General features: G+C 48.9%; 1 protein-coding gene and 1 pseudogene across 3 annotated transcripts in view; one reads left to right on the top strand and one right to left on the bottom strand.

Moving 5' to 3' along the window:
- LOC138291430 (methionine adenosyltransferase 2 subunit beta-like) overlaps positions 1-5677 on the bottom strand; it is a 40460-nt pseudogene extending 34783 nt beyond the window's left edge.
- ACOT12 (acyl-CoA thioesterase 12) overlaps positions 1-27142 on the top strand; it is a 363604-nt gene that overhangs the window by 80424 nt on the left and 256038 nt on the right. The window lies entirely within an intron of this gene.

The raw sequence follows: 27142 nt of genomic DNA, 5'->3' as shown, positions 1-27142 counted from the left end.
GCTCGCAATAGTGTTGGGAGTCAAGTGATCAAGACTGCAGAAAATGACGGTCACGGCCGCCACGTACAGGACCATCACCGCTGGCAGTCGTTGCCATAGGCCCTAGTCCATCATAGGCAGCAGTGTAAACCTATGAGTTGCACAGCAGTTGAAACTGCCTACCACCATGATGACTTTGGCTGGCAGACTTGGGTCACTTCCAACTGTCCAGAACAGTAGGTCAGGCGCCTCCATTTTCGGCTACATTTACTTGATGCCTGTGCTTAAATAAGTGCCTCGGACACCTAAACGTCCAGATATCTGTGTCGCCCAATGTTGTGACTTCATGGTTGTGCTACATAATGGGCCAATCATGACAATATGAGGTGTTGAGCCTGAATATATGTGGATAGTTCTGTGCAGCTACTCTGAGGTACATAGGTGTCAGATAACTATAAGTTTACTTCATTACATATGTGTGATCAGTGCAGGACTGCACAGTCACCCACACAATTTTTAATTCATGTATCACATGTCCTATCCAACTCACATTTCAGCTATTTTGCTGTAATGACTGTGTATAATGTGCATTTCTATGGTCTGTATTGTTTACGTCAGCACTGCTACGCATCCCCTACACATATTAGGTATCCGCTACTTTTCCATGTGCTGCTGACATGTGCGTACTGCATGACTCATTGTACATTCTCTCCTCTCAACATAGATATCCTGCCATGAGGGAAATGAGACACCACCTGTGTACCGTCCACTGGTAGACCTGGCAACCATGGAGGAGGGGCCTGTCATCCAGACCTACTGTCCGAATCAACAGACCATCATGGATCTATGTGGACGGTTGGAGCCAAATCTGATACCAGGCAATCGCAGTCCCTATTGCATACCTCCCATTGTTCAAGTATTGTCAGTGCTACACTTCTTGGCTAATGGCTCATTCCAGCATACTGTCGCCTTAACAGCAGGGATGTCTCAGCCCTTGTTCAGTCATGTTTTGAGGGATGAAATGTGTGCTTTCTTGCAACACCTGGACAGCTACATCTGGTTTCCCCAAAGAGCAGATATGGTCAATGTGAAGGGTGACTTTTGGCAGATGGGACTGATTCCTCATGTGGTAGAGGTCATTGATGGCACCCATGTATCCCTGGTCCCTACCAAAGACAATGTACAGTTGTATAGGAACAGGAAGAACTACCACTCAATCAATGTGCAGGTGGTGTGTCTGGCAGACCAGTATTAGGTGGGAGTACTTGTCTCCCAACTGACAGCCAAGTTTCTGGGATTAGTGCATGACTCCTACATTATGCAGATCAGCAATGTCCCACACATGATGGTATGACTACACACAGAGAGGGCCTGGCTGGTTGGTAAGTATGCTTTGTAATGTGTTTGTATGTAATGTGACCTGTCATCACAATCTGCCCACTCACTGAACCTTCAATTTGAATTGTTCTTCCATTGTGTTCACAGGTGACTCTGGCTATCCAAACCTTCCTTGGCTGTTGACACCTGTGAGGTACCCAGCCACGCAAGGGGAACTCCGTTTTAATGGGGCCCACAGGAGGACAAGGTGTGTAACTGAGCAAACTTTGGGCCTCCTGACGGTAAGATTCAGGTGCCTGACCTATATGGAGGTGCCCTCCTCTACTATCCCCACAAGGTTTGCCAAATCATCGTAGCCTGCTGCATGCTCCACGATCTAGCCCTGAGGCGTTGGATACCATTGCTAGCTGATGACGGTGAGGCAGCTGTATGAATGACTGCACATGGTTATATGGAAAGTGATGAAGAGCCAGATGAAGAAGAAGTAGCTGTGGAACTGAGCTCATCAATCAGTACTTCCAGTGACATACATGTAGTGTGGGCCTTTTCAAGTCTTGTCAGTGCACAACTGGAAGTGGATAGCTGACATTACATCTCCTGACCTTTGGCATATGTGATGGTGTCCAATGCCTATGTGTGAGTAGTGGGAGCAGACAGATAAATGTAAGGTGTACTGTGTTAGTAGTTCACCTCTAACATATGTTGTGGAAACGGATTCCATCTTTCTCTTCCCAAATGGACTAATCAGTCTAGAGCATGGATTTCCTGCATTCTCCTATTCCCATCCCCTCCCACCCACTGGATATGGATTTCATCTGTGGGTCTGCTACCTTAGACTTCTGGTATACATAGTCAGTAGACAATGGAGATTGATTACAGTTCCGAGATGTGTACATGATAGCCTGTTAAATGGATCTTGTGAAGGGCCTGAGCCTGGTGCTGTAGAGGTCCAATCTGGGTCCCCATAAATAGGAGTTATACTACAATAGGGACTCAGCCGATTACTTGTATATGTGCTTACTGTGTCATCTTGCCTTCCATTATAATGGTACTATCGGTCTTGCTCTAATTGCATATGACTCAACAGACTATAGCCTGGTGTTACTTTGTATTTCAAGCTCACTCTCTGACATCTGTCAATGTACATTACTGTTGTCATGTATCTCCTGCTGAGGGAGCCTCCGTCCGCAGAGGGGCATTACCAGACCACTGTTGTGTAGAAGGACAAATGTGGTTGTATTATTAAACACACATATACAGTAGTTGTGTCTAAAAGGGATTTATTTTGCATTTCAGTTTTGTGACAAGTGAAATAAATGGGAACAACATAACAAACAGGTGATGAGTGGAGTCATGGTAGATGGATAGGTCAGAGTAGCTGCTACAACATTTGGTCACACAGGTACCAAGGGAAAATAGAGTTCTGTCTAAGAACAGTCAACAGGGTATATCATTGGCCCACAAGGGTGACAAAGCAGGAGTGGCTCACTTCTTGGCAGTTGGTTTGGTCTTGGCATCTGCTCCAGCCAGACGTCTGGATGGACGGCCACGTTTTCAGGGGGTTCTTCAGCTACAGAGGGAGGGGTGGCTGAGGCTTGGGGTTCCCCTGGCAGGGTCTTCATTCAACTAGCAGCCGCTAATGTAGAGGGGACAGTTGTCACGTTACTCGTGGAAGGGGCCTGATCGGGGCTGGGGTTGCTAGGCCACACAGGGTTCTGGTCATGTCCCTCAGCACCCCTGTTAAGGAGGCCCTGATGGCATTGTGTGCCTGCCTCTGCTGCATGACCTCCTGGTGGTATTCCCTCTGCAGTCTTAGATTTTCTCCCAATATGCTGATGATCCGGCCCATCGTGTCCTGGGAATTTTGGTATGCTCCCAGGACTTGGGAGTTGGTATCCTGGTCAGTGGAGTCCCTTCTGTGCCCCATCCCCTGGCCTACAGAACCCCTCCCATCCCCCCTGTCCCCAGGTGCTAGTGCCCCTGGCACAGTGTGCCCATTCCCAGTGTTAGCCAGACAATCATTGTCTAGGGTGTGAAGGTCCGACTCAGGTCCCTGTACTGTAAAGCACACAACAGATTGAACATTCCTTGGGGTACAGGTTTTGGGGCAGTTGTTGGGCTGTGATGTCAGAGCAACAGGGTTGGGGGAGGGATTCATGTGGGCAGGGTCAGACTGGGAGTCGGGAACTGACCAGGTGTTTCAGATGGGCCAGGTAGGTCGTCACTGTCAAGACATCCAGCAGTGTTGTCTTCAATGGGGCCTTCATCCTGAGGAGGGGTGGCAGTGTCTGGTATCCTCTCCGTGGCGGCACTGGTAGGATTACCTGTGGATGGATTAAGACACAGAGTACAGTTGAGAAAGTGTTTGGTTCCCTCTTTGTGAGATGCAGTCATTGGCTTACCATGATTCCCTGCAATGACAATGACAGATGCTGCACAGCATTATTTAGTAGCACATACAAGTCTGTGCCAAGAGTTCCATACTCCATGTTGGGTGCTGTCATCAATGATTTGTTTCAATGGCACTGCTATTCTATTGCTATCTGGTATTTGACATGACAATTTGACTCTGGTACCTAGTGAGTATTCTGGCTTGGTAGTTGTCACACAATTTGGCTGTATAATGCACCATGATGTCCCATTGGGAACACAGTATGTGGGTATGCAAGGGTAATATTCCTGTCTCTGGATCTTGTGCATGTGCATGGAGTGTGTCATCTTACTTTCCAACCCATGGTCAGTCCAGTACAGCCTTGAGGATATGAATCGGTGTCCCTTTGGAATTCTCACTGAGATGTAGCTGTGTTTTGCCTTTCTTGCCAATGGGGTGTGCCATTGCATTGCTGTCTTTGCTATATACTGGTCCTCAGTCGTACATTCTAGTCGGTGTAGGTTTTACAATAGTCATACATACATGCATGTTATGTGACGTGATATTCACATTGCAGGTTTTCGCATAAATGGCTTGGTGCATTGTGGGAGTTGTAGTGATAGGATTGTCCTGTGGTATATGTGCTCTTGCCAAGGGCCGTGTGGGCAGTTGGGCTGTGTGGGATGATGGCAAGCAGGAGGTGGGCATTGGGTGATGGCTGGTAGGTATAGTGGCACATTCAGTGATTTAGGGGGTATTTGGGTGGTGAGGAAGCATGCAGGACACAACAATTTTGACAGTGATGTTGTGTGTACTTACCAGACTCCAGTCCCCCAGCTATTCCAGACAGGCCCACAGGATACAGTGTTTTCAAGACCTCCTCCCAAGATGTGAACTGTGGAGGGGGGAGGTGGGGGCCCACCGTCAGTCTTATGCACGGCTATCTGGTATCTCAATGCCATGGAACGCACCTTCCCTTGTTGGTCGTTCCACCTCTTTCGGATGTCGTCCTTTGTGCGTGGATGGCTGCCCACTGAGTTAACCGTGTTTACTCTTCTTTGCCATAACTCCATTTTCCTGGCAATTGATGTTAGCTGGACCGGTGGTCCAAACAGATGTGATTCTACCCTGACAATTTCATCCACCATGACCCTCAACTCAATGTTGGTGAATTGTGGATGCTTTTGTGGGGATATGGTTGTGATTGTGTTGACAGCGTGGGGAGGGGTGTTGTGTACGGAAGGGTGGGTTATATGGTGATGTGTATGTAGGTGTGTGGATGTTGTCAGGTGTAGGTTTTTGAAACTGCCCAATGTAATGTTGTGTTCTGTCAGTGGTGGTTTCTGACCGCGGAAGCTTGCACTACCAATGTAGTGCTATGGAAGAACCGCTGTGGTGATTTGTGGATCGTAATCTGGTGGGCGGATTTGTGTCAGGCTGGTGGTGGAACCTGCCTCTTTCCCGCCTGCCAGTTAACTGGCGGTTTTGGAATTTCGTCTGTATTTTGGCGGTCTTCACAGTGTGGATTGGGTGGAATGCCAGAATACCACCAGAGTCACAATGAGACCCATAGATTGAGCTAATATAAATATATATATTTAATATAAATGAAGAATGCACCAACTTGATCTGTTTCTTGGGCCAAGTTCCCTGAAGCACCCACATTGAGATCAGAAGCAATAGCAGGTTGTTTTTTTGCAACATCTATCCTCCTTTCTGCTGCACTACGGACTATTACAAGGGGCTTAAAACCCTGCACTGCCTCCCGAATAGCCTCTGCATCCAGGAGAACCTGGGCTGTGCTCGACTATAGACACAGCCAAGAACATGACAATTATGGTCTCTGAATTCTTTATACACAGCTCAGCCAAGAAGTCCTGTTGCACCAGTGATCAAAGCACGCAGAGTGAGGATGGTAACATCCTCCTCTAATACCTGGATGTGCCCAGGCAGGAAGTGGATCTTCACATCCTTGTGGCGGCCCACCATTCCTCCGTACTGCCGCTCATCACAGTGTATACTTGGGCTTGTAATCCTCACCCTGTGCAGCACCACGTTGCGACGAACAACAGACCAGTTCAGCAGCCCTTATCCTCCACTGGCTACCACTTTTATCAAGAAAACTAAGGCATCTCTACATAAAGGGAATAAATGGTTAACCTAAGAAAATATTTCAGGAGTGATTAAACATCATTGGGCACTGACTGTGACTGCAAAGCCAGGAAACCTGGAAAATTTCCAAGAGAGCTGTAGAAATTGCCAAATAGGTCTGTTACTAGCTGAAAAGCTGAACTGAAAATGTTTACCGTGACAGTTTCAAACTTGGCAAAGGTCACCAGGCATTATTATGTGTTGTCATACCTTCTCAAGAACTGCTCCTGAATATGCAATAATTATTCACCCAGAAAGCTAAAGACATGTAACCTAGTATTTAGGCCTCCAGTGCAGCTCCTCTGACATTATTGAACAAGCCAAGAACCTATCCCTCCAATATTGTTAGAATTCCTTCCCTCTGATTTTGGCCCTGGCATTTTTATCCTTGCTAACAACTGGACTTCTGTCATGAACCCTTGACTCTTCGAGTCTTCTAGCTGCAGATTCCATCCCTTGGAATAATCCCTAGGCATCAGAGTGTATCTGGAAGATTTTCAAGCAGTACCCCTAAATGCTGATAGGTGGGGTTGTTCAGCTCCACGTGGCATCTGCTACATCTGCTCTGGAAGTGACGTGCACAATACCTGTATATATGCACCACCTCGGCATGCTGACATCTGCTCTTTCCATGCCTAGTAGCGCTGATCCAGTCTGAGCTACCCCGCAGTCATTTTCTGCTCTTTTCCCCAACATTTTGTCACCCTTTTTTGAGCTTTTCCTGGTGGGAAGGTTGTCATCCAAGAGACCAGCTAGTTTCAAACCATGTGAGGCCCTTTCACAGGCAAATGTCTGTGACAGATCCCCACTTGTGGTGTTTAGAGCAGGATCACGACTCAAAGACCTGCAAAGGCTGCTGCACCGTGCACCCTAAGGCGCTGGGGGACCGATTCCTGCAAGCTCCTCATCACCTGACATTGGACAACTTGGAGATGCTCAACATCCAGTTCACGCAGAAGGTCCCAGGGCCATTCATGGAGACCTTCCTGATGTTTGTTGTCGCACTTCAAGTTGTTGGCTAAGCCCCACAAATACAAGAAGTTCAAGAGATCTTTGACTTTGCCACTTCTGTTGAAGCCTTCCTACGAGACAAAGCATCGGCACTCCCAGCCCTGCGAGTTGGTAGAACCTGAACCAGAGTCTGCTCCATGCTTCCCCATTTTTCTCAGAGCTAGTGACCCATGCTCAGCTGGAAGAGTTTTATGAGGCCATGCGTCTGATATTTGGACAGCCAGGCCCCTATACAGCGCATTCTGGCCCCATAAGCTCGGAAGTGACTTTATTGAATCCACGCCGATGGGTTTGCCCTTGGCAAAAGTCAGGCCTTAAGGATCCCATGCTGGATCTAGGGCGCAGCCGTTGGTGAAACCAAGACTTTCCTCAATACCCGCTCCAGTGCTGACACCCCTGGTCCCACAGATGCCCCTAGGCAGCAATTGTCCACATTGTTGTTCCCAACCCCGACATAAAGCTGGAGTGGTGTCGTCCAATGCAAACTCAGGTGCTGACCGGGTCCATGCTTCCTGAAATGTAGCCAGTGCCTTATTTGTTTGACAGGTCTGGAGAGGGAGACGGATGGGAGGGGTCTATGGACCTACATGGTCACCAGCTCCATGAGGAAGAACAGACACAGGACAACTTGTATGAGGAATTGGTGGAGGCCAGTGGGTTAGACACCTCCCCTGACAATGGCTTGGGGTCTCCTCCTACCGTGGCTACGGAGGAAGGAGTTGCTTTTGCAATAATGGTGTGTAGGGTGGCTGGGGTTTTGGATCTTCAGTTTCCCACAGTGGCCATCAAGCCAAATATCTTGTTTCAGCCGGGAGTTCTCCTTCTGAACCCCTTCTAACATTCAAAGAAACTCTTCTGGATGTCCTACTTGGGGCCTGGTCCAAGCCCTGCACACGGGCTCCTGTGCATAGGACAGTTGCCCAGCATCATTGCCCCTCTCCCAGGATCCCAGTTTTCTCACCCAGCACACCACCTGTGACAGCTTGGTGGTCCAAGCCTCCACAGCCAGGATCAATCCTAGTGTGTTCCCTCCCACTTCACCTGCTAGGGATTCCAAAAGGGTGGACAACTTTGACAAGATAATGCTCTCCATCCACCAGCCTAGCATTGCGATTGATGAACATTGCATGCCTTTTGGGCCATTATTCCCATACCATATAGGACTTGGCTGTGCAAGTGCTGCCCATGGTCTTAAAATAGGCCCAAGCCATACTTATCCAGCCCAGGCTTTAGCCAATGAGTGAGATGCACCAAATTTTACCATACGGTGTGGGCTCATCACAACCAACTCGCTGGGCAGAGCAATTTTTGCCAGTGGCCTTGTGGCACCACACCTGACTGAGAACTGATTTTTCTGGTGATGCCCAGTCTTCTATTAAGGACATGCCTTTCAATGGCTCTCGTCTCTTTGGGGCGAAGGCTGGTTCGGTGCTCGAGTGCTTTAAATACAGCAGAGATATGGTCAGGTCCTTGGGCTTTTCTACGGCCCCTCATCAACCCCAATCCACTTTCGTTGCCAGGGACGGGGTCTGCAGCCACCCCTTATCCTCCCAACCAACAGGCTTCCTAAACTTTTTGTGGCCAAGGGCACGGGTCCCATGAGACACGTGGCCAGCGGTCGAGTCAGTCCACCAGTACCCCGGCAGCCGCTGCGTTAAAACCTCTTTAGTTTGCCCTCCACAGATCGTGGGCAACCAGTATGAGGCAGGATATGCCATCACCTGCCCCACTGGGAGTCGTGACATCAGACCCCTTGGTTCTCCAGATCATCCTAATGGGCTACTCACTCCCCTTTGTGATTACACCACCGCAAATGCCAACCACTTACAATCAACTGACGGAGGGCTATCTCTCCTTGCTCCATCAAGAAGTGCAGGCTCTCTTGGCCAAGGGAGCCATAGAGAAGGTTCCTGTATCAAGAGTAGGTTGTGGTTGTTATTCCCGCTACTTTCTAGTGCCAAAGAAGGGCAGAAAAATTCACCCCATCCTTGAGCTGTGCCTTCTCAACCTGTTCTTGAGGAAAGAGAAATTCATAATGCTCATGCTCGTCCACGTTCTATCGGCTGAAGACACTGGATAGTACCATTGGACTTGCAAGATGCCTATTTCTATATCCCCGTCTTGTCTGCCCTTCAGACATTACCTGTGGTTCATGCTGGGCCAGGAGCACTTCTAGCTTGTTATGTTCCCATTTGGCCTTACCAGCACCCCTCAGGTGTTCATGATAGTAATGGCGGTGGATGAAGCTCATCTTTGAAGGTCAGCAATCTTTCCCTACCTTGATGATTGGCTGTTGAAGGCGGGATTGCCCTAAGCAGTTGTGTCCCACCTTCAGACTATGGTGAAACTCCTGCATTCACAGGGGTCGACTATCAACATGCTGAAGTCTCACCTGACTCCCTCTCAGAAGCTCCTTTTCATCTAAGCCATCCTGGACACAGTGCAGTTTTGAGCCTGTCCTACTGAGCGGGGAGTCCAAGACATTCGAACTATGATGCAGATGTTTCAGACTCTAACCTGATTTCGATCAGAATGAGACTGATTCTGCTGGGCTCCAGGGCCTCCTGAATTCTACTGAAACTCATGCCTGATGGCATTTGTGGACTCTGCAGTGGGGCCTGAAGTCCCAGTGGGTACAGCATCAGGGAAATCTTTCAGACATGATCCGGATCTTGGAGGGAACTGTAGGAGGCTGGCTCTGTACATACTATATCAAAGTGAGATATAGTGTGCACAGAGTTCAGGGGTTCCCCAGAGACTTGACCGAGGCAAAAATAGATAATACTAATGCACTATTTGTGGTGGTGTGGTCGATCAGTTAGACTTAACAGAGGATAGTGTTAAGCTTTTGTTGTACACACACAGACATTAGAAGAAACACACACTCCATGATTTGACTCCAAACGGATAGGATTTTATATAGAAAAATGTTTTGTTTATTTTTAGAACCGCAAGATTCAGTTTGCAGGTAAGCACATAACATGAAAGATACTTTGCATATGTATAATCAGGACATTGAATGGAATCAACAATGTATACAATTTTCTTTAAAATGGCAAAAAGCTATTTTAAAAGTGGACATTGCAATTTTCAGCTGTTCCTGGGGGAAGAAAAAATAGTACATTTTTACAGGTAAGTATTCAACTTACAGTTCCTATCTCAGAGTTTTAGGTAGTCTGTCATTGGGGGTTCAAATTAACCCCAAACACCCACCGTCAGCGACACAGGGGTGGTTGGGCGCAGAGGAACCAAATTAACGTGGGCTCCTATGGAGAGAGGGAGGTACTCTGAATCCGGTCAGCCAGCTAGTAGGTACCTGCAACACCGAGGGCAGACAAGGGGGGGGTTCAAGAGAGCACTGGAGGGGCCCCAAGTAGGCACCAAAAACACACCCTCAGTGGCAGTAGGGCGGCTGGATGCAGGGTGCAAACAGGGCGTTGGGTTTTAAATGCAACTCTGAGGGGACCCTGGGGCTCACTCTGAGGCTGCAGACTAGGTTCAGGGGGGCTTCTTGGGCAAATCACCAGCTGGGCAGGGAAGAGTGCTGCCTGCTGGTCAATGCTGCACTGGGAGTCAGGTTCTCCAAGGCCTGGGGACTGCGGGTGCAGTGTGTCCTTTAGGTGTAGGATATCTTCGTCTGGAGCTCGCGGTCAGGGCGTCCTCTGGATTCCCTCTGCAGGCGTCCTTGTGGAGGTTTGGATGGGTCAACCCAGGGTGGGCTCTTGCTCCCAATCACCTGGGAACCCTTTCTTGCTGGGTGGACCACCTGGAGAAGGGCCATGGGTGTTTGGTGCACAGGGGTCAGGACTCTTGCATCTGGAGTGAGGTGGGAGTCCTTAGCTGTAGCTTTCCTTTAGACAGGGCCGCTGTCCTCTGGAGTTCTTGGTCCTTTTGGGTGCTGGGCAGTCCTTGGGGTTGGCAGAGGTCGCTGGGCCCGCTGGACGGGTTGCTGGTGTTTTTACAGGTTCTCTGAAGCAGGAGACAGGCCGGTAGGGCTGGGGCCAAAGCAGTTGCCTTCTTGCTTCTTCTCTGCTGGGGTTTTCAGCTTAGCATTCCTTCTTTTTTTTTGTAGGTCACCAGGAATCTGATCAGCTGGGTTCAGGGATGCCCTTAAATCCTAGATTTAGGGACGTTTTAGGGGGTCAGAGGGCAGTAGCCAATGGCTACTGTCCCTGAGGATGGCTGCACCCTACTTGTGCCCACTCCCTTTTGGGAGGGGGGCACATTCCTATCCCTATTGGTCCCTGTCCTCCAAACCAAGATGGAGGATTCTACAGGGGGGGGGTCACCTCAGCTCTGGACACCTTAGGGGTGGTCCTGACTGGGGTGTCCGCGTTTTCCCTAATTTTCCCACTGGACTTGCCGCAAAAAGTGGGGTTATGTCCGGGGGCGGGCATCTGTAATCTGAGGCTTGAGCCTTTGAGCTCACTGCCAGGTGTTACAGTTCCTACAGGGGGAGGTGTGAAGCACCTCCACCCAGGAAAGGCTTTGTTTCTGACCACAGAGTGCACAAAGGCACTCACCCATGTGGTCAGAAACTCGTCTGATTGTGGCAGGCTGGCACAGACCGGTCAGTCCTGCACTAGCAGTTGAGCTAACATACAGGGGACATCTCTAAGATGCCCTCTGTTTGTATTTTTTAATAAATCCCACTCTGGTATTAATATGGGTTGATACCAAACTTCACAGTATTCAGTGAAGCCATTGTGGTGCTGTGGTTCGTAATGACAAACTCCCAGACAATATACTCACTATGGCTAGCCTGCACTTACAATGTCTAAGAATTGGCTTAGACACCGTAGGGGCATATTGCTCATGCAGCTATGCCCTCACCTATGGTATAGTGCACCCTGCCTTAGGGCTGTAAGGCCTGCTAGAGGGGTGACATACCTATTCCACAGCGGCGGTTTGTGGGCATGGCACCTTGATGGGGGTTGTCATGTTGACTTAGCCTTTTTTCTCCCCACCAGCACACACAAGCTGCAAGGCAGTGTGCATGGGCTGAGTGAGTGGTCCCCCAGGGTGGCATAATACATGCAGCAGCCCTTATAAACCTTCTCTGGCCACATGGCCCTTGGTCAAGGGACTTAACTGTGTGCCAGGTCTGTCCCAATTGTGGAAACAAAGATACAGTTTTAGGGGAAGAACACTGAGCCAACTTCCTACTCGTGGGGATTGAGCACGAATAGTTGACAGCTTTTAAACTTCCTTCCGAAGGCTGTATTGTTATGGCAACCAGGCATCCCTTCACCAAGACGGTATACACCTTCCCTTGGGACACGGTTGTGTCTTGGAGTCTTTCCCACTACATTGATTCCACCTTTTAACCTTTATCAGAAGTTCTCATGTTTGTATTGTCTTTGGCCCAGCAGGGCTCTGCTCTGGGCATAGTTAAGGGTACCTTTCTGCCATCTCAGCATTCTTATGGTTGCCAGACCAACCATCTCTCTAAGTCACCTGAAGTGACTAGATTTCTTAAAGGCCTGCAACATCCGTTTCCACCTGTGCCTTTTTTTAATGCCTCAGTGGGACCTCTACCTTGTCCTTACCTTTCTTATTGAGGACACTATTCGAGCCTCTACACAATTGTCCCCTTATGTTCTTGACTATTAAGACTGCTTTTCTGGTGGCCATAGCATCGGCCAGGAGGGTCATCGAACTGCAAGCGCCCTTTGTGCGCCCTCCTTACATCACCTTTTATCCAGACTAGTAAGTGCTCCGGATACATGCCTGCTTCTTTCAGAGGGTTGTTACTCCATTCTATGTCAGTCAGACCATCACACTGACTACTTTCTTTGCTCTACCTCATTCCTCCATATACGAGGAGAAACGTAATCATCTGGACCCAAAAAGAGTGTTGTCGTTCCACCTTGACTGCACACGATTTCTGGGTGGGTGATCAATTCTTCACGGGCAATGTAGGAGCAAAAAAAGGGAAGGCAGTGCAAAGACAGACCACCTTGCAGTGATCAGTCTGTGAATTAAGATGTGCTACGCATTGGCCAAGAAACAGCCCCCTGCAGGCTTACAAGCTCACTCCACACGAGCCAAGAATGTGACCACTGCATCAGGAGCAGTGTTCCGGTCCTGGACATCTGTCAGACAGCAATGTGGGACTCACTGCATATGTTCACCAAACACTATTGCCTTGGGCAGTCATGATTGTCATTCTGGGTATTTTGTCAGTTCGATCCCACTGGACTTTATGATCTAACTGAATTCGCAGTCCCACCTCCGAGGAGGTATTGCTTGGGTATCTAATCTAAATTAAGTTATCTGTGGATAGAAGTCTCTATCAAATGAACAAGTTAGTTACCTTCTGTAACACCTTACCTGGTAGAGACTTTATCTACCTGCAGATTCCTTACCGACTTTCCCATCCTCCCTGCTCTGTGAACCGATTACTGTGTAGGGAACATCCTTTTCAAGCCCTTAGTTTGTCAAACCAGTGGTCCGTTCTCATCGTGGCTCCACGCTGCTGGCATGGAAAGACGTGAAAATGATGTAGCTGCACTGATATGGCACCCATTCAGGTACCATGCACATCACTTCCGGTGTGGATGATGCCACACAGAGCTGAAATATGCCACCTCCAGCCGCATAGGCATACTGCTCGAGAACCTTCAGGATCCTGTCTGACGCCTAGGGATTAAAGGTAAGAAATCTGCAGCTAGATAGGCTCTACCAGAGGAGGCGTTTCCGAAGGTAAGTAACTTGTTCATTGTGGCCAGTAGGAACAGCTAAATAATATCCAGCATCACCTGATGAGCAGGTAAATGTTGACACCTCCTGGAGGAGTTGGGGTCAGGACAGCAGCGTCATAATCAGTTTTCAGCAGCTTTGGTACAACACATCTTCCTTCAGTTGTCCCATTTGTATAGACCCCTCCTCATCAGCGCAGTTTCCTCACTTTTAGCCACAAACATCTCCCCTCCAATACAAATATCGGTTTGATATCATGAGCAACAACGTACTCCTCAGCAACCCCTGTCTTCCTACTGTTGATGCCACCACTGCATTCTGGGCTGCCTTGTGATCCAGAGGGTCTGGTGGTGGGCATGGACGTCAATTCACCAAAATGCCAGGGGTAGCAGAAGTGACAACACATGCCCTTTGACCTTCATTTTCACTCACGCACACACACATGCTTACAAATACACCCATACATACACTTTCTCACACATCAACACACTCACCCTCCGGCATAAACAAAACATACATTTAAAAGCATTTCCTTTACTTACCTCGGCTGCCAGGGAAGGTCATATTCCAGCTAATTGTACTCCATTTTATTACACATAGAGTGAGTAATGTAATACCATTCACTATTCATGAAATACAAAATCGACAGAAAACAAGGCTAGGGAGCCCTATCAGACGCCAGGATGCTGCTGTGTTCCATGCTCTGATTTTGTCACCTCGGAGGCTAAGGATTGCAAAGGAAGTTCCAGGGCTGGCAAGGGGCAAGCCAGAGGTCGTAGCTGGGACCCCGGTGACCCTTAAATGATGTCCATGGGAGTCTCTAACTTCAGGTTTCTTCTCCAACAATTTCATCCTCTGATGTATCTTTAATTCCTTAATGTGCCAATGGGCTAGTCCTCCAGTTGTCCTTTTCAACAATATAAGGCTCATTGTCCACCCAATAAATGTCATGCTTTTTTGTTTGTCTTTTTTATACACAACCAGAATATGGCGGTCATTCTGACCCTGGCGGTCAAAGACCGCCAGGGCGGAGGACCGCGGGAGCACCGCCGACAGGCCGGCGGTGCTCCAATGGGGATTCCGACCGCGGCGGTAAAGCCGCGGTCGGACCGGCACCACTGGCGGGCTCCCGCCAGTGTACCGCCGCCCCATTGAATCCTCCACGGCGGCGCAGCTTGCTGCACCGCCGCGGGGATTCCGACCCCCCCTACCGCCATCCAGATCCCGGCGGTCCGACCGCCGGGATCCGGATGGCGGTAGGGGGGGTCGCGGGGCCCCTGGGGGCCCCTGCAGTGCCCATGCCACTGGCATGGGCATTGCAGGGGCCCCCGTAAGAGGGCCCCTACATGTATTTCACTGTCTGCTGCGCAGACAGTGAAATACGCGACGGGTGCAACTGCACCCGTCGCACAGCTTCCACTCCGCCGGCTCGATTCCGAGCCGGCTTCATCGTGGAAGCCTCTTTCCCGCGGGGCTGGCGGGCGGTCTGAAGGCGACCGCCCGCCAGCCCAGCGGGAAAGTCAGAATTACCGCCGCGGTCTTTCGACCGCGGAACGGTAACCTGACGGCGGGACTTTCCGCCAAGGTCAGAATGACCGCCTATATCTTTTACTTTGTCTTCTTTATATACAACCAGAAAACTTTTCAGTGAGGCCCAACTAAGAGTTGAGCAGTGCAGGATTCCGGTGTGGAATTCTACTCTGCTATATTGTGTGTGGGAACAATCTTCCTGCACATGGATTTCCCATCTTTTAACATTCCATTATGGAATAGGCTGCAGTGCAGCCTGGGGCTGTCCAGTGGCCCCAGCCTGACCCCCTTCCAATCTCAGTAAGGCTCTCCTATGCCAAGCAACATCTACCTCATCCCTCTACCACAATCATCTGCCCCCCGTCATAACCCCTGCCTGGATCTTCACACTAATTTGTTACACTTAACACACTGAGGTAGTGGTTTACCAACTTTAAAAAAATTAAAATTTATATAGTGTTTTTTCTGATTCTCTTTGAATGGCCTACGGGCCCTGAACACTTTCCCACTTTAAACATACAGGGTGAAAGTGCACACGCCTGTCCTACATCCACTAGGAAATGGCCCTAGCCAACATGTGCATACTTGCACATTGCTGTTTTCATATATACAGAGCCTGTCTCAGCAGGCCGGTATGGGTGCACTGGCACCTTTTTGGTGATCCTAAACTTGCGTCCAGCCAATCCTGCAGGCTTATGCGTGCGCTAGAGCACATGTGCCAAGGGAGTGCAGAATACCAATGTTTGTTCTCACTGCCCATGAGAGCTGCTCTGCCTTTACGTTAACATGGGGTAATATTTGATTAATCCTGACTACAGTAGTGGACTGCAGTGGAGCAGCCCCATGATGTGTCTCAATGGATTCACAATGACAAATCCCTTCTGATAGTAAAGGTGGTTTTGTCAATAATACCCTAAAAATGCCACTTCTAGAAAGTGTGTATTTCTGTGTTCTAAAACTGCCTTTGTGTGCCTTTTTAATTCAGCTTCTTTTCTCTGGAGGCTAGGTGGAAACACATCTGTACAGTCCCCAGTGACCGCTATGAAACTTGGGCAACTGAAATGGCAAACCTCTGCCATTTGAGGGCCTGGCTGGATAGATTGGAGGGAGAGGTTCTGACACTTGGCCTCTAGGATCCAGATCATGGCCCCACTAAAGATCTGTATTCCACGCCCTTATGGCAGACAGGACCAAAATTTAGGGGAGACATCTGTGGTTCAAAGGGGAACCCTTTGACCCACCCCAACTTCAAAGGCACACTTAAATATAACTATGAGTACCACACTTCAGAAAATTAGAGATACACTAGCAGGGACCTGGGACAGGTACTGCTGGAGCATGTGGTACACATTGCCGGAGTAAACTGTTGTACAGGAGTATTTACTGTCCGTGGAAGGGATCTGTGCACCCTTCTTGCATCGTGGCTGACCTAGGCAGATAGCTGCTTCTGTGTGGCACTCTGAAGTGTGCTCTTCCAGGGCTTGTTGGCTTGCCCCCTGTTCTGTTTGGATGTCTGAGAAACATCAAACACCTCTTGTGAGGGACCTACACCATCTGCTGGTGTCATCTGGAGAGTGGTGCCCTCCTCTGCACCTATATCGTCTGCTGGACTCCACCTGGTAGCAGTGGTGTGAGTGGAGAAGAACTTATGCCTGGAGACCGGAATTGCTAAGTGCGGCACTTAAGGAATGTTGCCCTTCATTGTGGAGCAACTGCACGCCAAAACTTTTTTGTTGTGAGCGGGTTCACTGGTTGCGGGACCCTGTGTGGTCTGCTTTTGTCGAGCACCTCGCATTTGCCTTGTGTGATACCTGACTGTATGCCCCCTGTGTGCCGTTCCCGACTCATTGGTTGTGACCCTCGGAGGTGGGGGTGCATCGGAGTAGTGCCGCATTCTACCTCGTGTGGCACCGCTGAACTTTTGTCTGTGTGTGATCCAGTTGTTTAGGGCGACTCAAGTCATCGTGCACCAGATGTTGTGCCTCCCTCCCACGAAGTGTGGACCTGGGAACTCTTCGTGTACAACTGGAATTGTCGGGGCAGCTGAAGTCATCATGCCCTGACATGTGCCTCCTTCCCGGGAGGTGCAGAATTGGTCATTATTGGGGTCTTGGAGTGCCTGGCAGGGATGGGTGCAGATGTGACTACCGTGTGGCCTCAGCGACACCCTCTTCCCCCCACATGCTTTGCATACCTCTGAGTGAACGTCTCGATTGGTGCCCAGATCTCTGTGTGTTAACTGTTACCTGATCAGCCGTTATCTCTCTCTTCTCCAACATAGTCCCTGGGATCCTGAGAAGAGTGACTTCAGCTGCAAGTGGCTTAGTATCTGGAGAAAAGGTTGCTTTCATCTCAAGCTCGTGGAGGGTGGTGGGGGGTAACAGGAATTGGTTGGCAGGTGGAGGGCGGTTTGGGGCCTCGGTGTCTGCAAGCACAGTGACCTCTACTGGCTGGATATCAGCGCACTGCATTAGGGTACTAGGAGTGAGTGCATGCAAGTGCGTGTGTATGAGCTGCCTGATAAACTTTGCACGGCAACGCTGTGCCACAGATATGTAGGGGAGTGTGTGCGGGTGATTGTTGAAACAACACAGTGTTGTTGCCATGCACATTATTTTTTGCCAGAGGACTTTAACGGTTGATATTGAGTTTTACTTGTGCGGCCCAGGCTGTAGAGCGAACTGGAAGTGCTGTAAATATTTGTACGTACATGTGATGCTCAGTGCTTTTGTTGTGTGGAAGTGCTGTGCCATTGCTTTACACGTTGCCTCTGTGATACGCCTGACTGCTCTGTGCCAAGCTACCCAAGGGTGAACGCAGGTTACATCCCAAACCCCTAATGGGAGTAACACCTTCTGCCTGGCTGGGGCCTCACCTCAGTCAACTAGAACATGCTGCCTGCAACATTTATCACTTATTCAGAGCAGGTGATAAATGTGGACCTTAAACCATTGTGATTTCAATGTGGAACACATCCTGGAAATCCCTGATCTGCATAGCTATTATTCATTCTGTGGGGTTTAACTCATAATAGCAGTAAATATGTGCAGAGATACTGACCAGAAACCTAATTCTGGCCTCGTGGAATCTCTGCTCATATCTACTCCTAATCGGTACCTGAAGTTGAAGATGTTCATCCACCTAAATGTAAAGTAAATAAATGCAAGTAGGTTTACAGTAAAGTCAAACTTAATTACAGGAATTATCTAGTCCACACAACAACCCTTCAGGTGCATTGTTAGTAGCAGCTGAGCCCAACACTTCTTAAGCTTATTCAACCGTCTCTGGTAGAATCCCTGGCACAGGTTTTTGCATACATTCTAAAACAAGACTATGACATCATGGAGTATAACACAAGTTCAGGACTAACGAAGACAGGGCGAACCTTGTGAAACAAACTTTGCGTACATCCTAAGGCCTTGAAAGATTGGGAGTACTTAGTACATTAGAATGCCAGGAGTCAATGGCTTAAGCTTAACCTAAATAAGAGTGCAGTAGTGGCTGTGAGTGGTAGAGGGGATCTTTTGGAGTGGTGGTTAATGTCACCATGAAATGGGCATGGGTCCTACCCCGGTTAACCTGATCAAACACTAGGTTTGAAGATAGATTTTTGTGCAGGAAGAGTTACCTGAAGGTTCAGCTGTTTCTTCCCTCTTAGTGTGCTGAGGAGTCTTCTTTTCTGACTCCTGCTGTACAGGAGGCGTGTCGACAGCTAAGCATTTGTGGGCTTGAGATCAGAATCTGGATTGCACAGTTCATCCGAGATGCAACTGGTAGCCTGCACTGACGTGCCTGTGGTGTTCACCATTCATTGTCAATCTGTCAGTGTTTTGCATTGTGCAATAATGGCTGTGTGGGAGTGGCCGCAACAGAAGAAACTGGGCCCCTCTCCAAGAACCGGCTCTCCCTGCTCATTGATTGTGCGTGTGTACTGCAGAACCAGATAGGGCTATGCTCAGATTTCTGAACTAAACTCTCTATAACTAGACCTTTGTCTCATTTGCCGCTTTTAAATCTAAAAAACCTTTCAAAAGCAGGCTTTAGTGAGTTACCAATGTGAATCTGATGCTGCTTTTAGTCAAATTTACACACCTAATTTTTTTAGTCTATGCATTCTCTCACCACCAAGCCACAGGGACATATACACTTATCAAAAATGTCAAGTATAGGCATATATACTGATTAGCTCCTGCGTGAAATTATCACTTTTTCACGTTTGCTGCACTCATTACCTTTTAACACTGCCTCTACTCAGTTATTGCATTGTAAAAAATTAAGTAAGGCTATTCTGTGGAGTTTTATAATGGGTGGCGATCGTTTGGGGCTTTCTTGTTAGACCTGTCAGCTTTAGGAGGTGGTCTTTACCTCAAACATTTTTCTCACTTCTGTGCACTTTGCCACTGCTAACCAGTACTAAGGTGCATGTGCTCACTGTAGGAAAGTACCATTTTATAGCATGATTACCTCACTTTTTGCCTGATGTCAGTGTGTTTAGACTCTAGTGCACTGGGATCCTGCTCCTAGGAGCCCAGTGCCTGTGCTGTCTCCTCTAAATTTGGTTGCTCTGTGAACTTTACACGCCACAGTTGACATACTAGTGCACCCATGAAGGCTCCTAGTATATGGTACTTAGGTACCCAGGGCATTGGTACACCAAGGGTCTCCCATGGGCTACAGCATGTATTATGCCACCTATGGGAGCTCATGCAAATGGTGTCTGCAGGTCTGGCATTGAAGCCTGTGTGAAATGGTACATACACCCGTTCAATACCGATAAGGCTTACCATATATCCTGGTCACTGCACTTAGAACCTATAAGTCATCCCCCTGCTAGGCCCTTCAGCCCAAGGGCAGGGTGCATGTCCCTAGTTGGAGTGGTACTCTTGCACGATCAGGGTACCCCTACAAACACCACAGACTCTGTTCCCTGGGCTTTGTAATTGTGTGGAAGCCATTTTAAGGTGTGTATGGGACACTATTCAACACGAGTGGTGCAACTACATAATGGCTTCTCTGAACCTAGGCATGTTTGGTATCAAACATGTTGGAATCATGCAACTACACCGAATCCAGTGCTAGTTGCATGATCCCCTGTACTCTGGGGGGTTCTTAGAGGATCCCTCAGTTCTGCATGTGCAGCCTTATGGGTCTGGCTGCCAGCCCTCCTGGCTACAGACCCCAGACAATGTTCTGCCCTCCGGCTGGTGTGCCTGGCTCAAGCAGAGTAAGGCAGAACATTTCCTGCAAGGGAGAAGTGTGACCACCTCCCCGTGTGTATTGGGTGTCTAAGGGCTGGGGTGGGGTGGCCTCTGAGGACCACCAGACTGCTTTCCAGTGCACATTTGGTGCCCTCCTTGCATAAACCAGTTTGCCCAAGTTCAGGAACCCCTTGTTTGCACTCCGATGCGAAAATGCACAAAGGACACTTGAGTGACATCCCCCCACCTGTCTAGCTCCTCCTCTAGTGAGGTACACAGAGCTTTGACAGGAGGCCTGTTGATTCTGCCATCTTGGACACAAGGTAGGCAGAGGCCCCTTGGAGCATCTGACTGGTTAGGCCAGGTAGATGACGTCCCTGGCCACCTCTGATAGGTGGGTCACTACACAGAGTGGCCAACCCCGTTTTAGAGATACTTAAGGGCTCCTCCCTGGGTGGGTCCTCAGATTCGTTGAGCAAGACTCTACAAGGAACTCTTTGCAAGTCATCTTCTGCTCCTGGCCTCTGGAACTGCGGCTGGTCTGCTTTGGAACCAAAACAAGTCTGCTTCTGGTGGAAGTATACCACTGCAACATTGTTTCTCAGGATCCTGAAAGAATTCTGCAACATCTGAGGCTGTGCATCCTCCAGTGTTAAAAGGACTCTGTTTGCTTCTGGAAGCATGAAGGAATTTCCCTAGGGGCGAAGGAGTCACTCCCCTGCATCCACAGGCACCTCAAGACAATGTCAATCGGAAGGTGGGGGATCTGCTCTCCCACGGACACCGGAAGGCTCTGAATCACAGGTGGTGGGGATGCGACCTCCTCTGGGTCCTGTTTGTCTTCTGACCAACTCGGTAGACTGTGGGCCCCTGTTCCTGCCATTGGAGCGGAACCTCTGTGTACTGCGACTGTTTCTCATCTAAAGGCTTGTTGGCTTTTCCTACAGGAGATCTTCAGGCTCCAAGAAGCCCCAGACTCCAGCACTCTGCAGCTCAAAAATCAACCCCTGTCCTGCGATGTGGGACTTCTGTTTTGTTGTGCTGTTGAGCCCTCCTTTTGACTCCCTGTGTCCATCGCCTGTGGGTCACTTGTAGGGGCTCAAATGGCTTCTGCTGGCCTTACCGCATGCGGAGGACCAGCCCTAACTCCCCCCCTCAAGGGTAGGGTCTCCAGGTCCACACAACTTTGCAAATACATTTACAGCTCCTGCTTGCATTTGTCAGTTCTTGTTGGCGGTCTTGCTGGTCACTTACCTTCCTGCAATCCAGCGACCTTCAAAGGATAGCTTATAGGCAACTCCTGGGATCGTCTGCAGCTCCGGGTCCCTGCAGCTGGACTTCTTCCTTCATCGACAGGAAATGCACCTTTAGGAGTGTGGGCATTGCCACCTCCACCTCTTGGGCACCTCCAAGCGTGCTAGACTGTGTCCCCTTCCTTTTCAGATCCTCTACCTCCTGAATCAATTCCTGGGTTCCACCAACCTGGTCCACGGGTCACGACAGCAGCTGGACAATCCAAGGCGTCCATTGACTTCAGTGAGGGTTTCTGACGTCCTTTCACCCCTTTGCATCCGGGTCCCCTGGTGTAGGTTCTCTTGTCTTCTGGGGTCCTTCCTATTGTCTGTTGGGTTCCTCGGGGTCCACTGGGAAGGGTCCTGAAACACACAAACTCCAAACATTACTTCCCTGTGTTAGTCCATCGGGCGACTGGGTAGGTAACCACTCTGCACCTGGTTGCTGCGGGGTACTAACTGTATTTCTGGTGTTTTCATGTGCCCCTAGTTAACTACCACACTTACCTTGGTTGGGTTCACTATTTCACATTCCACTTACTTAGTATATGTCCTCCTCCTACCCCATAGGGCCCGGTATATTTTATGCAATTTTTGCTCGTTATTTTGTGTATAAATTGTGTGTAGATTTCTCAAAAGGGAGGAATACCAATGCTAGTCTAGTAATTAGTGCTGTAATAAAGAATCCTTTATTTTTACAACACTTGTGTGGTTCTTTGTTGTGAGTGAGGTACTGTCTGACTACTGTGGTATTGGAAGTGCCTTACATTAGTCCTGGATAATCTTCAGCTGCTCGCCTCATAGTGAGACAAAGGGGGAATAGATGTTGGCAGGATGGGCAATCTCTGACTTGCGAGGGGAGTGGAGCTGTCACCTACCACACTTGGACACCACAAAGACTCTGTCTCGGCACACTCACAAAGGGTTTCATACAGCCTACTGTGCTGGGGCCAGGGCAGGTAGGCTGGAAATTCAAACACCTCTGAGAGTGGAAACTTCCAGAACTTTCTCCTACTTCAGAGCTGGCACCAAGTATAAATATTGGACCCTGAAACCCAACTCTTCATTATACTCCTGAATCTGTGGATACTACAGAAGAAGGATGTCCTGCTGCCCTAGTGCTTGAGACCTGTCCTGCTTGCTAAGAAGGAAGACTGAACCTGCACTCTTCACCCCAGGCTGAAGTGACTCCAAGGGTCAGCTAACAGACCCCTGGTCTGAGCTTCACTGACATAAGAAGCTACAGAGGATGCCCTACACCTGCCCAGCTGACCTGCTGCCTGGTCCTGCAACCGCCTGAGACCTGCTACCTGCCTCTACTGGAGTGAGTTCATGATCCCCAAAAGGTGCCCCTCCAGTCCTGTACCCTCGGTATGGCATCAGTTGAGCTCTTCCCTGAAGTAAGACTAAGGGGGTCATTCTAACTCTGACGGGCGGCGGAGGCCGTCCGCCAGAGTTCCCCCCTCCAGAACACCGCTCCGCGGTCATAAGACCGCTGCGGTGATTCTGGGTTTCCCACTGGGCTGGCGGGCGACCGCCAAAAGGCCACCCGCCAGCCCAGTGGGAAACATCCCTCCATGAGGATGCCGGCTCCGAATGGAGCCGGCGGAGTGGAGGATGTGCGACGGGTGCAGTTGCACCCGTCGCGAATTTCAGTGTCTGCTCAGCAGACACTGAAATTCTTTGTGGGGCCCTCTTACGGGGGCCCCTGCAGTGCCCATGCCACTGGCATGGGCACTGCAGGGGCCCCCAGGGGCCCCACAACACCCCATACCGCCAACCTGTTCCTGGCGGGCGACCCGCCAGGAACAGGATGGCGGTATGGGGTGTCAGAATCCCCATGGCGGCGCAGCAAGCTGCGCCGCCATGGGGGATTCTGCAGGACAGCGGAAAACCGGCGGGAGACCGCCGGTTTTCCTGTTCTGACCGCGGCTGAACCGCCGCGGTCAGAATGTCCTGAGGAGCACCGCCAGCCTGTTGGCGGTGCTCCCGCCGACCCTGGCCAGTATCAGGCCCTAAATCCTCTAGTTTTAGGTCATTTCTGAATATGAACAGACCCGTTCGCCCCAAGATCTTGCCGCCCTCACTGACTGCCAATGCAAAGCTCTGGTGAATCCTACTCTTTGCACTACAGCAACCGGTGGCAGAGATCAAGCATGCGAGATCTGCACTTTGCTGTAGAGCAGCAGTTGTCTGCAACGCCTGACAGGATCTTCGCGCTACAGCAACAGCCATCTATGATGCTTTCCCTGCTCTTCGGGCCGCCTTCACACAATCGGAACTCTGTGCTTGGGAAGTTAGCAGGTATCTTTTCCAGTGGGACTAACCTGGTCCCTGTATACGGCCTGTCCTCTATCACGGCCGGCCTGAACTTGTGACTTACACCCGGTCTTGCGCAACAGGAAACCTGGAGTGGTGCTTTGTGCTTTTAGGTGCTATACTTACCTGAAATCTTTAACATTGCATATCTCCAGTTCTACTCATTAGATCTCTGTCATTTTGATCTTGTATAATTTATTAAATTTAGCTTTATTTTTCTAAATTGATGTAGGACTTCTTTTGTTTAATGTTTTCACTTTATTACTGTTTGAAGTGCTGCATAAATACTTCACACATTGCCTCTAAGCTACACCTGACTGCTTTTGTGCCAAGCTACCAGAGGAGTTAAGCTTTGAGGTTGCTTGTGATTTTACCCTGACAGGAATTGAGGTTGCTGCTGCAGTAGGGTTTCACTACTGTTAGACCTGACAGCCTTAAGATGGTTCTCACTCACCCACACAACTTTTTCCCTGCTTTCCTCTATTTGCTGACTTTGTTTTCATTGGTTTTAGAACTTTGTACAGTTTACCACTGCTAACCAGTGCTAAAGTGCTTGTGAGATCTCCCCTTACTCATGGTAACATTGGCTTACCCCCAATTGGCATATTAATCTACTTGTAAGCCCCTAGTAAAGTGTACTACATGTCCCCAGCGCCTGTAAATTAAATGCTACTAGTGGGCCTTCAGCACTTGTGCCACACACTCCAGTCGCCTCCAAACCATGGCCCATGAGTGACATTGCAGAGCCTGTGTGCAGTTTTAAAGCCACCTCAACTTGACATTTAAAACTCTTTGCCGAGCCTTAACCTCCCCTCTTATTACACGTCACCCCTAAAGTAGGCCCTAGGTAGCCCATAGGGGAGGGTGCTGTGTACATAAAAGGTAGGACATGTATTAAGTTTTGCATGTCCTGGTAGTGAAAAACTCCCAAATTAGTGAGGAGGCCTACCCCTCTGATAGGTTAACATTGGGAATTCTTTATTACATTTTTAAGCAGTAATTTCTGACTGAGAAGGAGTAGCTATATCATGTTTTATATCATTGGCATGGTATCGATAAATCCTCTTTACTCCGAGTTGGATTTGACATTAATATTTTAGTAATGCCATTTTTAGAAAGAAGACCTTTCTCTACTCTTACAGCTCTGTGTGCTTGCAGCTTGTTTCCACTGCACGTCTGGGGTGGGTGACAGCTACACTATGTGCATTTCCTCTAGACATCCACAAACACAGAAAGGTTAGGTGTGTCTGAGCCCTCATCTGCATTCTGATGGCTCTTCTTGGACAGGAAGGGAGGGTAGGGCTGATGCTTACACCTAATAGCCAGTGTCTGGCCCCACACAAAGGGCTGATTACCCTCCTACTGATAGCCTGGAGCCAGGAATGGGAAGAAAGGAAGTTTGTGCACTTCAAAGACCCCTATTTGAAGTCCCTCCCAATTTAAAGGCACATCTGGTTATAAGTACTGGGTCTCTGACCCCATCAAATGAGTACACTTCTGTACCTGTGGATACTCTGTCAGGAAGAAGAGCTGCTGGGCTGCTTCAAGGACTGTCACTCGGCTGGACTCTACTGGACTCCTGCATTACTGAGCTTACCTGCTGCATCCTACCTGGGAGTGAGAAGGACTGGATCTGCATCTCTTCATCCCAGAATCCAAAGTGACTCCAAGGGCTTGACCGCTTGTCTCCTGTTTTGTGGAGTCAGGGACACAAAAGATTTCCAACACTCCTGCTACAGCTCCTGGATGAGTTACCCCAGATATCCCTGGTTTGTGCTTTATGCTTTTAAGCACTATATTGCATTTTATTCTGCAAAAATGCCTATCGTGAGTTCTACTTATTGGATGTTTGTCGTTTTGATATTGTTTTACTCATAAAAGTAAGCTCTATTTTTCTAACCAGGTGTGGTGTTTTCACAGTTTTTACTGTTTGAAGTGTTGCACAAATACTTTACACATTGCCTCTTAAGTTAAGCCTGATCCCTCTGTGCCCAGCTACCAAAGAGAAAGCACAGGTTAGCTTTTAGTGTGTATCTGACATACCCTGACTAGGATTGTGGTTCCTTTTTGGACAGGGTGCATACCAACCAGAAGCCCAGTTTCTAACAACCACCCTCAACCAGTAACCTAATTTCCTACACAGCATGTCTGCTTTAATGCCCTTCTATGGGCCCAAAGCTGTACCCATTAAAAATACCACGATTTCCATTATATCATGGACTGACTGCCCCTGTCTTTATTTCAGATGACTCCAGCTTGCTGCCTCAGGTTTCACGAACCTGCAATGGGATTAGTGTTTTACGACAGATTTTATTGTTGACGTGGGCAAGAGATACTGCTGAATCAGCCAAGAAATGTGTCCGGATCAATGCCTGATGCAACCATGCCACTAAAGCCATGAACTCTCATCCAGCTGCCCTGTTCACGGCAGCCGTGCCAAGTGGGACACAGCCGTGTTAACTTGAATCATATTGTGCTGTTTGATCCCTGGGCAATGGTCACTGCAGGCATAGGGTGTGTGTGTGTGTGTATCCGGCACCAGGGGTAGATGGCACCAGTGTACAGTGAATTCTTACTGTATTTCTTTGGGGTTAAAAAGGACATCGAGTTCTGTGTATCTGTTTTCGAGATTAAATACATGTGTAACAACTTTGATACCAAAGATTCTGGTCATATAAGACGTGCACACTAATGCGCACTTGAGTTAAGACACAAACAACCTAAAATGTGTCATACTGTTTTAAAAAAAAAAAAAGAAAAAAAAAAAAAAACACCCTGCTACTATTGTATTTCAGCTCTTTCCATCATCACAATTTGGATATAAAGACTGTTTGTCCCCTTATTTTTTTCTCGCCCAGCTCTTTTTAACTGAGGTCTTTTATTTCTTTCCAAACTGCAAACAAAGATAACCTGTGACGATTACAATGGGCTACAACCGTGGTGTGGCATCCTGCATCCCTTCAGAGTCACAGTAGATTAGGCTGTCAGTGTATATCCTGCCCTACCCTTTATTCTGCCTGCGACAAGGTGGTGAATTTGCACATCCCTGCTTGATTGTAACCTCAGCATAGGGAAGATGGATGGGACCGTTATTACAGAAAGATCCAATTACCTGATGCTGCTTCGAAGCATATTTTTGCTTCTGTGCGTCCCTGATGTAGGACAGGCACTACTGTTCTGTGCCCTTGGCACAAATGTCCACTGTAGTACCTCATGTTTGGGAGATGCAGAGTTGCATAATTCAACAATGC

This window comes from Pleurodeles waltl, chromosome 1_1 (genome assembly GCF_031143425.1).
Source record: "Pleurodeles waltl isolate 20211129_DDA chromosome 1_1, aPleWal1.hap1.20221129, whole genome shotgun sequence".
Taxonomy (NCBI): domain Eukaryota; kingdom Metazoa; phylum Chordata; class Amphibia; order Caudata; family Salamandridae; genus Pleurodeles; species Pleurodeles waltl.
Note: the sequence above shows the minus strand (reverse complement) of the source record. Positions and strands in the feature narration are given on the sequence as shown.